Source organism: Coptis chinensis, chromosome 8 (assembly GCF_015680905.1).
Source record: "Coptis chinensis isolate HL-2020 chromosome 8, ASM1568090v1, whole genome shotgun sequence".
NCBI lineage: Eukaryota > Viridiplantae > Streptophyta > Magnoliopsida > Ranunculales > Ranunculaceae > Coptis > Coptis chinensis.
The window spans coordinates 34,697,680-34,711,678 of NC_141463.1; the positions used below are offsets into that span (position 1 = coordinate 34,697,680).

Consider the following 13,999-nt stretch of genomic DNA (forward strand, 5'->3'; position numbering starts at 1 on the left):
AGTTCATTTTGTTGATAAGGTCAATTGGCTGTACATACTAAACTAATCAACTGGGGCGGCACCAAGCTATACTCACGTCAATCATTTTAAACAAATAATTTTGATTGTCGTTTCGTACCAAAAAAATAATCTAATCTATTTGAAGTTTTTGAACTGGTCGCACTTGAACCTGTAATTAAAATGCCGTGATGTCGTTATCGGAAAAAAAAAAAACTAAATGCCGTGACAGATAGAAAACAAGTATGCAAGCTACACATCAACACATCAGTTGTTCAATCTTCAAACCGGTCTTTCAAGATGGATAGGTAGCAAATTCAGTGGGGAGGTAGATAAATTAGATAAATAGATAGTTCCGGAAACCCGACTATCATATAGTGTAGAGATATCTTGATATATATCGTTTTTCAAAGTACCAAAACATTGAAAGATCCAGCGTATCAGATAACAGTATTTTTAGAATCACGGTTTGTGTCTACGGCCCAACGGCAAAGCCCAATACTAATTTCCTTCTAAGTCCATCATAAATTTTAATTTCGAATTTAAAGAAAACTGGGCTGACGTCATCAATCTTTACTAATAACTAGTTTGTAGGCCCGTACATACGCACCGGCTCTTTTGAAAACATTTAGATTTTTTTGAGAAAATTGGGACTACCGTTTTAGTCGCTAACCCGTTTTAATTTTCTAACAATTTGTTTTAAATTAAGTTTTAAAAACCCGTTTTTTCAATTGGGAGAGAGATCATGTTTTAATAGGAGAATAATTCTCGTTTTAATTAGATATGCTAGATTTTCATTTTTCAATAGGGGAGAATTCCCATTTTAATAAGAGAATGATTCTCGCTTTAATTAGAAGTGTTAGAATTTGTTTTAATAGGAGAGGAATTCCTATTATAATATGAGAGGAATTCCTGTTGTAAAAAAAGATTCCTGTTTTTCAAATAGAAAAGAAATTCCCATTTTAATAGGAGATGACGTAGAATTTTAATTGAGCTCGAAAAGTACCCTTTATGGGAGCTTTAATATTAAGATATAGATTTCGGCTCAAGAACAAATTTTCATTAATAATTTCGGCTCAAGGACAAACCAAACTGACATCATCATATGTAAATTTGTACTTACATATGACAATATAAAATTACACGGTTTTCTTTACTTATGTAAATTGAAAATATAAATTTACATAATATTTTATATATTTTTATATGACAATATAAAATTACACGGTTTTGTATTCTTTACCTATGTAAATTGAAAATGTAAATTTATATAGTATTTTACATATGTAAATTTAAATTTAAATTTTCATTGTTGACGTTAGCCGTGTTTTTTCCTTAAATTTCAAATTCAAATTCAAAGTGGACTTGGGGCGAAATTTTTGGAAAATTTGGATTCTCAACCCATTTACTTGGAATTCAGTTTTTCTACATACCTACCGTGTATATTTTTTTCTATGGCTGAACAATGTGGTCATTGGCGGCTCACCTACCAATTAGCGTTCCGTTGCATTGGTCATATACATGAACAAGCATGTCCTAGCTTGTATTCGGGTCTAACCATCTAAGGCTTTATGGCTTGCACTCCTTTAATAGATAGGCTCATTGCTCATACTTTTGATTCTAAGAGCATCTCTAGGTGGTGGTAGTATACTCTTCAAATTTGAAGAATCTGGTCGCAAATTTCGACTAACTCTAGGTGGTAGCAAATTCCATTAGCACAAAAACAACCCACGCGACATTACTACTGTTACGCAACAATTGGAGTGTCGCATATACAATTCCAAAACAACCCACATGACATTAGGAGTGGCGTGCAACGATTCCAAACGTTAAAATAAAAATAAAATTAAAAAAAAAAAGCCCCACGCAACATTAGTAATGGCGCAAGACGACAAGATTTCACTAGGCGCTGCGGTAATCGGGGTCAAAGTCAAAAAAAAAAAAAAAAAAAAAAAAAAAAAAATGGGGTGACATTTGCAATGGCGCGCAATATTACCAATGTCGCTCCACATTCGCATCCAAATTGCCAAATTTGCGAACAAGAATACGAACAAGCCGGTGATACGACCAAATTTGAAAGCACCTAGAGATGGAATTCCGAGAAATTTCAAAGTTTTTCTTCAAATTTGAAGAATTTGACAGGTTATACTATCACCTAGAGATGCTCTGAGTGCCCAAATCCAAGTACATATAAAGGTCCCGTTAACATGTCAAAAATATTTTCAGCAACAGAAAATAGAAGTGTATGTATGATTCAAACTATGATGTATCGACAAAAGGTAGGCAAAAAGTGCTATTTAATTTCCAAGTTTACTATAGCCTAGCTAGCCCATTAAAAATGAATATCATTGGGAGGGCACATACACTTAGGAGTAAAAATAATAAAGGTTTTTTTTTACTTAACCCCCCAAAATATGTATCTCGTTTTGTAAAAACCACTCATTTTCAAAATCATTAGTGATTGCCCTGCCCCCCTCCCCCCTTTTTTTATTTGTCACCATTACATCGATAATTTCCATATTGACAATTTTATTGCCCCTAAAAAATAGTCGTTGCATTGTTATTTTTATTTTTTCCTTTTCTGATATTATTTAAGACCAGAGTTGGACCAAAATTAGACCAAACTCAAACCAAATTTTTACCGTCACACCATTGTCTTCTCCACCTTAATTGTTCTCCATATCTTTTTTTTTTTTTTTTTTGGGTTAACTAGTATTACCCCCCCACTAGATGAGCCAATCAGGATTCCCCCCTACTAGATGGGAAATTAGGGTCTCTCCCCTAAATACACACAAAAAAAAAGTCAAAGTGGTTTGACCGAAAAAAATTTTTGTGTGTATTTAAGGGGGAGACCCTAATTTCCCATCTGGGGGGGGAATCCTAATTGGCTCATCTAGTAGGGGGGTAACACTAGTTCACCCTTTTTTTTTTTTGTCTCATGGGTGGTGGTTCACATCTAATTCCTCTTAGGCCTAACTTTCATCTCCTTTGTTTCACTAAATTAGATAAGGTTGGCTAATGATCAAAGACGTATGTAAAAATTGGAGGGTTTATACAAAGTACATATTTAACACTGAAGTTTTAGAACAAAGTTTAAGTTTCATGTTGATTTTTCAGGAACTTACCGCAATGTCATCAATCAACAATGGAGCAATGCTGAATTTTTTTGCCAATATGGAAAATATCAATGTAACGGTAACAAATAAAAGACGGAGTGAGGGGCAATTACTAATGATTTTGAAAATGAGAAGTTTTCACAAAAAGAATACATACTTTGGGGGGTTAAGTAAAAAAAACCCAAATATTATCCTTGCTCTGCTTTAGGGGCAAGTCAAACAAGCCCAAATAACTATTGGATTCTAATTATGTAGTGTAGAATCTACTTTGCCAAGAAAAAAACATGGAAACAAAAATGCATTGTTTTACCTGCACTTTCAGTGAAAAAATGCGCGTACAAATAACTCGTTTGTCTCTTTGAATGACCCTGCTTCCTGGTGAAATGCCGCATCATACACGTCCATCCATCACATGCCGATACTACCACAATTTAGAGCATCTTTAATGGTGACACAAATTGAAGACCAAACACTAAATTCTTGAAAATTTGATAAAAACCATCTTTTAGTGGTGACCCCAAATAAAAAAAATACCAAATCGGCTCCCATTTGGTGTTTGATTTGATGTTGTATCAAACGTACAACGTGGTGTTCAATAAGCCGCACGATTTTTCAAACACCGCGTGGTCCTGTGGGCTTCTTTGGCATGGTTTTCAGAAAGCAGTGTCGGCTTCAAAACAATGTGGGCTTTGGGCTAAACTGTACGATGCGATGTTTCAAAAGTTGCGCTGTGTTTAACACCGCGTGAGCTTTGGGCTAACATGTGGGCTTTCTGGCGCGGTGTTTGGTGTTTTGAAAGTTGCGTTGGCTATTCTGGCGCGGTTTATCCAAAGCAGCTTAGTTTGGTGTCAAATCTTTAATGTTTGGGTTGAAGATGTTTGGTGTTTGTTTAGTTTGGTATTTGGTTTGGTATAAAAATTTGGTGTTTTTGAGGTCTCGCGTTAAAGATGCTCTTAGTCCAACTTCTTACTAACCATACTAGTTAATTAACTTCATATGGTGAGTGCACAATTGAACTTTCAATCTGCATAAACTAGATAGCTAAAAGATGAATTAAGTTCTAATTAACAGAATAAAACCACGTGAAAGTAGTACTAAATTAGTAATTTTCTTCGCTAACACCAAAGTGGTAATCACATATTTATGAAATGCATGATAAAACGTGAATGTGTGAATCCACTTCATTGACTTATGTATAAGTCGTCCATGTTAAGGTAGACAGTTTACGAAAGTGTAATCAAGTTTGCGATCTGTAAACCCCGAGAATAATGTGTACAAGCACGACAAGTTGTATTAAACAAATCAGAGTAGTCGCGAAATAAAATGTGAAATGTGTGAATCCATTTAATTGACTTAGTTGTGCTTGGTATAAAAAAATTCAACTTATTCCAATTGCCATTTTTAAATGATGATGATGATCGGTCCTTGTGAGCTGCCCATACCCCTGGTTTGTGTAAATGTCCATGGAAGAAATAATCCCTTAAATGTGAGAGAAGAACAACTTCCACATTTTCCTTCTCTTTCGTTTCCAGAATCCGGAGAACTACGTACTGCATCATAATATACACTAACCATAGAGTGATGAGATATACTGGTCCATTTGGTATGGAACCAAACCCTTTATCATTGTGACTTGTACATGTGTATGATCATATACAACATGCAGAATAATGTCTACTTCTTTTACAGGTTATCGGAATTGGGAGTTTAGTGGACGACGTCGACTGGAATTTAACTGATCTAGTCATTGCAGGTAAGAAAGCTTATCTTTCGAATTAAATCAACAGTTACCAATGAAAAAGCTGATTTTAGATGTTATAGTGACCAGTATAGTTGTACCCTTGTTTACATGAATTGGGGACATTTTCCCAAGTCTTTGTACAATTCTAAACTGTCGATTTTTTAAACCCTCAGATGAAGACTTGAATTGAAAAAGTAAAGGCTTTGGGAATAAAATGTGTTTGAATAGTTTGGAAGCATTTTACAAGCTATTTTAACTAGGTATGTTTGATTGCTCAGAAGAATTCTTGGAAAGAAGAATTACATTTTCTCATGGAAAGATTCCCGTGAATATTTTAGCAAGAAAATACATTACCTCATTTTTTATCACGCACTGGAAAACATGAAATTATCATTATTATCATGTTTTTGATAATCTGTCAATTGGATCAAAGATTTCGTAGCTCAATCGGAAAGAAGATAAACTATCAAAGAATCAAAGATTTCATATTTGTATTTATATATGTAAATTACTTGAGAACATATTTAGATTGTTTATATCAGTTTTCACATGGAAAATTGTATGACTTGTTACTTTCTTTGTTTTTATGTCAATAAATTTGCGTTATGCATGAGCGTAAATAAATTTTTCTTTGGGAGGGAGCAAGTGTATGGAAAAATGTCTTATCAAAGAAGGTGTTATTGTCTAATCTTTGTGGCTTAAACCAGTAGTACTTTGACTGTTCGCTTGATGAAGGAGAGTAGCTTTCAGTTTACTGCAAAATAAAAATCTCTACATTGTCAACAACTCAACTTTCTAATCTTTTATCACTTTCTTTTTTTCAGAAGTGAATAAGTCATACTGAACTAGTGATCACGTACTCTTCCTTCGATCTTCAACTTGGTCAGGCTCTGTTACTCATAGCTATACTGTATTACCTAAAATGATGGAGAATCCTAGTGCACAAAGAGACAGCAATGACAGTTCAGAATCAATTAAAAAATTCATGAGTGAACCAGCACAAGAGAAACCGCTGAAATTTTCACATGAGCAACTTGAGAAATTTACATCAAATTTCGAATAGGTTCTGGGACGTTCGGAGTTGTTTATAGAGGCCAGATCTCTAATGGTGCAAGTTGCCGTGATAATGGAAAAGCAATTCATCGCGGAAGTCAGCACAATGGGAAGGACTTACCATCAAAACTTAATTGAACTTCATGGGTGACGCGAAGATGAAAGCGCTTGTCTACGAATACATGGAAAATGGATCACTGGATAAGATTTTGTTTGAGAACCCCCCTAGTATAGAGTGGGGAAAGTTGCAATTGAGATAGCAAAAGGGCTCTTTTATTTGCATGAAAATTGCAGTCCGCAGGTAATTCACTATGACATAAAGGCTGAGAACGTGCTTCTTGACTCAAAACTTTCTCCGAAATTGACGGATTTTGGATTAGCTAAGATTCGTCAAAAGGATTTGAGTCGTGTCCTACAATCGGGATTTAGAGGGACCCACGGTTTTGCTGCCCCAGAGGTTAATAGGGGAATGGATGTAACTTGTAAAAGTGAGGTTTTCAGCTTTGGTATGATGTTTGAAATTATAAGGAGAGAAACAATGATGGTTTCCGGGACAGGTTTGGGAAGACAACTAGATAAAATCATTTTAGACTGTAGCATTAGCGAGAATGATAAAGCAAAAGCAAAGACATTATCAATAGTTGCATTGTTATGTGCTCAGGAGAAACCTAGTGACAGACCCTCCATGAGCAGTACCGTGAAGATGCTTGAGGGTGAAATCCAACCTCAGAATCCACTGGTTAATCCATTTCCGTATTATGAATCTACTAGTGAAAGCAGTGGTAGCTAAACAAGTTTTGGCATTTCTCTAGATTTTAATGAACGGTATGATCACGAACTACTTTTGAAAATTTTCTTTCTGAAATTACTTATTGGAAGAATTGGATCTATAGCTATAGCTACGAGTTTGAGCATCCAACGGCACGACAAAACTGGTAACACTATCAAAGTATAAATGTATTTTAATACCAACTAATCTATAATTAGGTTGAGTCCAATGGGTCTGCCTCTCTCTATCTCTATCCCTCAAAAATCAAAATAACTGTGTTATACGGATAACTGGCAGTTTGAAACCGACTTTTTTTCACGCCACTTCGACCAGGGCAGGCAGAAAAAAAAAAAAAAAAAAAAAACATTCGACGCCACTTCAAATGGCGTTGAAATAGAAACCCAAATTTCTCAAAAGACGAAAGTGCCCCTACGCCCTATTTCTTTCTCAACCAATTTCGCCCCAAAAACCTTCCAATTCAACTGCCCCTACGCCACTTCCCCTCCACTCAACAATTGGTGAACACCACCACCGAAAAGAAAAATCTTCCAATTCACTCACTCTCTGCTCATTCTCTCGTCAATCCGTGCGATAAAAGAAGGTAAGGTTCAAAAAAATTAACTTTTCTTAATGGGTTTCATAATTTGGGAGTATTTCAGTTTTAGTTTTTCTTGCAATTTCTCAAATTTGGATTTTATTGAATATTTATTTATTTATTGTTAGTTTATCTTGAAAGATGAAATATGTTATTGAATCAAAGAATTGTAATACATTATGAGATGTTGTTATCCGAATTGATGTTTTGTTGGGGAGATTTCTCCTTCGTCTTCTTCTTTATTGATTTGATTAAATTAAATTTGTACGTACTATTCTTACTGGAAAAGGGAAATTTGTTTTAAAGGTTTTCATATCATATCAGGAATCATATGCCAATAATTCTTAATTTACTTTGGTTTGGTTTCTGTTGATACTTTAGCTTTTATGTTGAATGTTTGGTTTCACTTAATGTTGGAGCTTTTATTGTTGGATTCCATGCATCGTTTAGAGTTAAGGATCATTTGTTTTTGGTGAGGAGGAAGCTATTAATGGGGGTTTGCTTTCGGTTGTTGGTAGTTCGTAGTTCAATGCAAGGGGGTGTTCTTAATCAGCATGCTTCTCTGCTCATGCCCCACTACATTGCAGTATTCTAGTCTAAACTCGATGCAGCTTATAAAAGAAAAAAATCAATAACAAGTCGAAGAAAGAAGACTGAAAAGTGAAAATAGTACTTGGATTTCGATCGATTTTCTCACTGGGTAAGTCTTCCTCCCCTTTCAATAATAATTTGTGTATCCTTAGACCTTACTAGAAACCATAATGCATGAGTGGGATTATGTAGCAGTATGGGTTTTGGGAATTGTATTTGGCGTTGCTTCATTTATGGTTGTGCACTTTGTCTTTTCATGTGGTATTGTGTATGAGAATTATTTTTCAAATGGTATTGTGTATCGTTTGTGTATGAGAATTATTTTTCTAGTGGTATTGTGTATGAGAACTTTGTTTAATAAGGTTAGCTTAGTGTAGTTTGTTTCGTATTTGACTCATGAAACACGTTAGTTTAGTCGAATTATTGTTAAATTATATCTTCATGTACATTGTTTAATTCGAGTTGATCTCCAGTAAAATGTCCGGATTTGGACATGTACTTTGGAGTTCAAGGAGTAGAAAAAAGGTCGTGAAACAAATATCTTCTCGTTCAGAGGATACAAATCTTACTATTACATCGGATGATCCCATGTCGTATGAACGTGTTGTTCCAAATGAAGAGACACATGTATGTTACAGTCTTCGAAATGGTGGGACAGTTGCAAAAATTGGTCTCGAAGGGACTTGGACTCCTGTGTTGAAGTTGATCAAATTAATAGACACCGTCGAATTTAGGCAATTCATTAATGACATTGGGTTTGACATTTTTACACGAATAGATGATGAGCAGGCCGACCATGCTTTGACAGAGGCCATTGTGGAGAGATGGTGGGATTCTACCCATACGTTTCACTTACCGTGTGAGGAGCTAGGAATCACGCCACTTGATTTTGCTATGTTGACTGATTTACGTATTGGAGTTGGGAAGCCGCTGACTTATGATAAGAGATTTGAGTCATTTGAGTTGGCTGAAGAATATCTCACATTGTTGAATGAAAATGACATTCAGTATGGTAGCATCAAGTTGGTTCATTTAGAGCAATATACATGCTATGCATATTCCGATGAAAAAGTGGAAAGGGATATGTTTTTACGAGCTTTTATGTTGTATGCTATTGGTCATATTTTGTGTCCAAAAAGCAATAGCACGGTGCGTTAGGGGTATTTGGCGAGTCTTACTACTATAGACGATATTTGTGGTTATGATTGGGGAGGAGCTGTGTCACAGCCCGAATTTCTAAACAATTAAAATAATGAATATTTGAAATATAAATATCTCAAACATCACTTGGTTCAATTGTCTAGAAACCCAGGCTATGACGGGGTGGATACTACACATGTCAAAACCCGAAAACCCACATCATAAAGAATCAACTTAACAACAATAACTCCAAAAAGTCTCTCTTCCATTCAAAAATCATCAATATAAAATTCTAAGAATAACAGGTCCTCAACATCTTATTCTCATTCCATATGAATATGAAACTACGCTTATTACATACTTCCCAAAAAGAATGGACCTAAAATATAAACTCCCCGATCGCTCCGCACAAGAATCCCAATCACACGCCACTGGTTCCATCGCTTCCACCTATGTTCCCAAGAACACACCCACGCTGCCAAAACAAAGCAAACATGATGGGTCAAGAAATTGAATTTGCTGGTATGAGTAGACTAAATACATATAAACATTTCAAACTTTAATTATCCAAACAATCACTTTATATTTCCCATAACTTAATTTTTCTCACTTTGAAGACATGTAGTTCCGTCATTTCAACCGCATAGCTTCTTCCCAAGCAAGACTTCCATTTTTTTAACTTACATTTTATTAACTCATTCTAATAACTCCTTTTAATATCTAAATAATTGAATTACACTTACCGATGTCCGTATAAGATAAGGGTAGGATCAAGTCCCCTCAAGACAAAAATATTATTAAGTCCTACCCTCCTCGCAAAAGAAAGTTAGAACTTGTATATAACATATGTACATACCCTATATGTATTCAAAAAAGTAAGCCCAAACACACTTGCATCATCAAATAAATTTCTCTTATCACTTAATCAATTACTTTTCTTATACACCCACCCTTTTTAAGTACCTACTCCACGCATTTGCCAAATCACACATTCCCTGTGCCCTCTTCCAATCGAATACCACAATATCATAGCCATCTCTCGGCTTTCATACACATATTTCATTTGCCTCTTTGGGCACAAAACTCGAGTCATTCATGGCACATTCAATGAATACCTTAGGTCATTCCCGCCACATTCAAGGAATACCTATCATATCACTAACGGGCCATTCATGGCACATTCAATGAATGCCTCGGGTCATTCCCTTGGCACATTCAAGGAATACCCAATCCTACATTCCCCGCATACATTCAGGAATACAACTAACCATAAAGGCTAATACCTTAGTTCCTCTTTAGAGGGCAAACTAATCATTCATTCATGGCACATTCAATGAATACCCGGTCATTCATGGCACATTCAATGAATACCCTTATATAACACTAACGGGCCATTTATGGCACATTCAATAAATGCCCACCTACATATGACTTCATCAATGGGTGCGGTAAGTTTTGTTTACGACAATTATTGTATTTTATTGCATAGATTATTTCAGAGAACGTATGAAAATATTGATTCAATTATTTTTGGTTTACGCGTTATTAATTTCATGAATGTATAAGTGTCATAACGTTGTGTATCTCAAAAGACAGAAAATCACAAAGCAGTAAATACACGTACACAAGTATATTTATAAAGGTCTTAGCCAAAAATCAAACACGTTAATAGTCCTAGACTTATCCTATTAGACCGAATCATAATTTTAGGAAAAAGTCAAATTTTCGGGTCAACTGGTCAAAGTCAACCCTAGTCAAAGTCACCAGTCAACTCTGGTCAAAGTCAAGGTCAACTCTGGTCAGTCGGTCAAAGTCAACCATCCCCAACTCTTCTAACCCAAAGGCCCAAAGTCTAAGGCACATAGTCTACACTAAAGCCCAAAAATAAAGTCCAAAAGTTTTAAAACATATGAGCCCACACGATTTGGCCCAAGCCCAAATCGTGTGGCACTGTTCATCTCCTTCCTCAAACCAAACTTCCTCCACCACCGACCACCACAACAACCACCACCGCCGCTCCATGGCAAAAAGAAACCCCGCGGTTTGGTTCCTCACAAAAACCCCCACCTACCCATACCATCAAATCATAGTTCTGTTATACTGAAGAATTTCGACCGACGCCATTAAAGCCAATTCCAAGCTTTTCCTAAGCTCTAATAGCACCTAGTAACAGCACCCATCCCAATCACAGTTTGATAATTCAACAACATACACCACAGAACAACAAATCAGTTCGACTAGTTTAATGGAGGATGGGCGTGCCACCATTACTGCTCCCTCCAAGCTTAAACAACCCACATCTCAAATACCCCAACAAATCGCAGTCAATCTACGCATAGATACTTACCTAGTTCACGTCGACATCAACCTAACATCAACGGCAAACAACCCAATCAACTACACATAATAACCTGCGAAACTCAATTCTATTTCGCATAAACATTTCTTTTTTTTTTTCCAGTCCAAAGAAGATATAACTAATAGCTTAAACCAAGAGTTGGAATGTTATCGACACTTTGGTTTAACAAAGACGCATACAATTTGATAGAGAATCGAAACAATGACCGCGACCGGAGAACTGAATACAACTTCTCCCATGATGGTTTAAGCATTCAAAATTTCCATCCTTACAAAGTGTATCTATAATTATATAAACAATAAACTTTTTGTTTTCGAGAGAAACCTTTTGATAAAATAAAAATTTGTGAAAGATAAAATCTACTCACTTGCATGAACAGCTCCCTACTTAATTTCTCCGAGTCCGAGCCGTCGTGCTCCACCCTCCAGAAATCCAGCTTTCATCTCTGCCTCCATTTTTTATATTTTATTCTCTTCCAAACCCTATTCTCTAGAACAGTGTGTTTATATACTTGGGTCCGAAACCCAAGCCCAACACCGACTCGGGCCCAAAACCAAGCCCACGTATCCCGAGTCCAATCCGACGAATTTTTAAAATAAACAATTAAATTAATTAATTAAATAGAAAAATACGTATAAAAACACGGGGTGTTATAAGCTGCGTATGCGTACCTAATTCGATCTTTGGACAAAGTATGTCACTATGGCACTGAACCTGGGACTAAAACTACGTCGGCGATATGGCAAGTGCTTGAGGTAATGAAAATTAATTACATGTTGTTTATTAAATTAAGTACTTAGTTATTTTAATTTGTAAGTTAATCTAAATTAATTGTGTTCAGTATTGGTATTACTCTTATTGCCAAAATGGCATGCACGTTCGCAAAGTACCTGAGCTTAACCAGCTATAAATAATTGGGGTCCAAGTTTTCATCAGCATGCCTCGAGTGAAGGTCATCATATTTTAGACCTACCTTGACAACAGTTAGAGTTTCGTAGTCGGGCTTCTATTATATGGCAGCCATAGAAGGGTTACATAGAACATCATTACGTTCAGAGGGATAAAGAGTTGACTGACCTACGATGCATTGTGTTTGGAGCTCATGTACATACATGGTATTTGGGAGAGCGTTGTCGGCGCCAAGTGACGGGTGAAACTTCAATTCCTTGTGCTCCACCTTCCCCTGCAGATCTTAGTTAGGCCTCTCCTGCGACACTATAGTGGTGGTCAGAAAATGTTGGTGTTCCTGCTGCTAGTTTGGTCCGACTTGTTAGGTAGGACCAATACAAAGCTTATTGGGGTCACGTGTCAGTAGGTATGCTTCTTCCCGCCTTGCGTAGAGCTGTAAACGTGGACTACATTGGTCCATCTGGTCTCCAAGATGATGTGCATATGTCACAACCGGTGGATGCGACCTTGTCTTACACACCTTACCCGCAGAGAGAGTGTGAGGTTGATGCACCCGACACTGCAAGCAACTGGACTGTCCCTATCACTTTACAAAATGGACAGATCATTCATCACCATATTGAACCAGTGGGTCAAGAATTAGTGCCCTAACTTCCTATTTCTGATCAGAAGTCTCGTGTAAGTAACTTAATTTGTTTGATTGTTTTATTTGTATTTATTACCATACTTGTTAGTGTTGGTTATGATAAGTAATTGTTATCTTTGAATATATGCAGGCTAAGATGAAGGCAATGTTAGAGGATGTTCTACATGCAAACGCTTCAATGGGTAGTGTTATATCTTAAACGGGATGTATAGTACTTCAGGTTTCAAGCTTTTAACGACACTATTGGTCATAGTAGTCTAGACTCTAGAGGATCAACATACTCATTCCCAAGTATTTGAGACTCATATGACCCCACCGGGAGGTGTATACTATCCTAAGTTTGGGCCTCCACATACATCTAGGCGCCACTCCAGCTTTAGTATTAGTCCTTGCACACATATACCACCCAACCTACTGTTTTTCTTTTCTCCCAAAATCAGAGAGAGCTAGGGATTAAGAGAGAAAGAGAGACTTGGTGGGATATTGGAGAACTCAAAGTTGGTGATTAGAGTATAAGCTTGGTGCTTACTTGTACATGTTGCTTTGGGCTTAAGGAAAGTAAATTCTACTTTCTTTTTTCTCAATAATAGGTGGGGTTAGTAATTGATTGGAGTAGGTATGAAAGGGTTTGTATGTATCCCCTAATTCTACAAGGCATGAAAGGGTTTGTTTTATATACAGGATAATGTAGTATTGTTCTCAGGTTTATATTGCGTAAAGTCTTGGTTGCTATTATTCCCTCTCTTCACTTCTTATTCTAATTGTTATTGAGGATTTGTTGGTAGATTTTGCTTGCTTGGCGCGTTGACGTCTTTATATAAATTCTTTTTCAGGTGATCTACGTAGTTAACGAAGTGCCACTTAGATAAGAATAGTGGGTTACAGATGGCGCGAATCAGACTAGGTAGTTCTTAAAATATTTTTCCTTTCAAGTTGTAATAAGTGGAGGACTTGTTAAGTCTTAAACCTTATTTATTTTGTTTGTAAGAAATATTTAATTTCCTTGAATGGTGTATCTATTTGATATCATGTTGATTATGGGAAAGTATTGAAAATACAAGGAGATTGTCGGGTTTTTTTTTA

At 36.3% G+C, this 13,999-nt stretch overlaps 1 long non-coding RNA gene across 3 annotated transcripts; it reads left to right on the forward strand.

The window, feature by feature from the left end:
* The first annotated feature begins 4,475 nt into the window (after positions 1 to 4,475).
* On the forward strand, positions 4,476 to 13,999 carry LOC147481242 (uncharacterized). 3 transcript variants are annotated; one of them, XR_015205650.1, is made up of 6 exons: positions 4,476 to 4,716; positions 4,803 to 4,866; positions 5,028 to 5,114; positions 5,679 to 7,277; positions 7,722 to 7,971; positions 13,750 to 13,999. It is a non-coding gene; the product is annotated as an uncharacterized LOC147481242 (long non-coding RNA). The 3 variants fall into 3 exon arrangements; XR_015205651.1 differs by lacking the exon at positions 5,028 to 5,114 and having other exon boundaries at positions 4,477 to 4,716; positions 5,682 to 7,277; XR_015205649.1 differs by lacking the exon at positions 5,028 to 5,114 and having other exon boundaries at positions 4,479 to 4,716.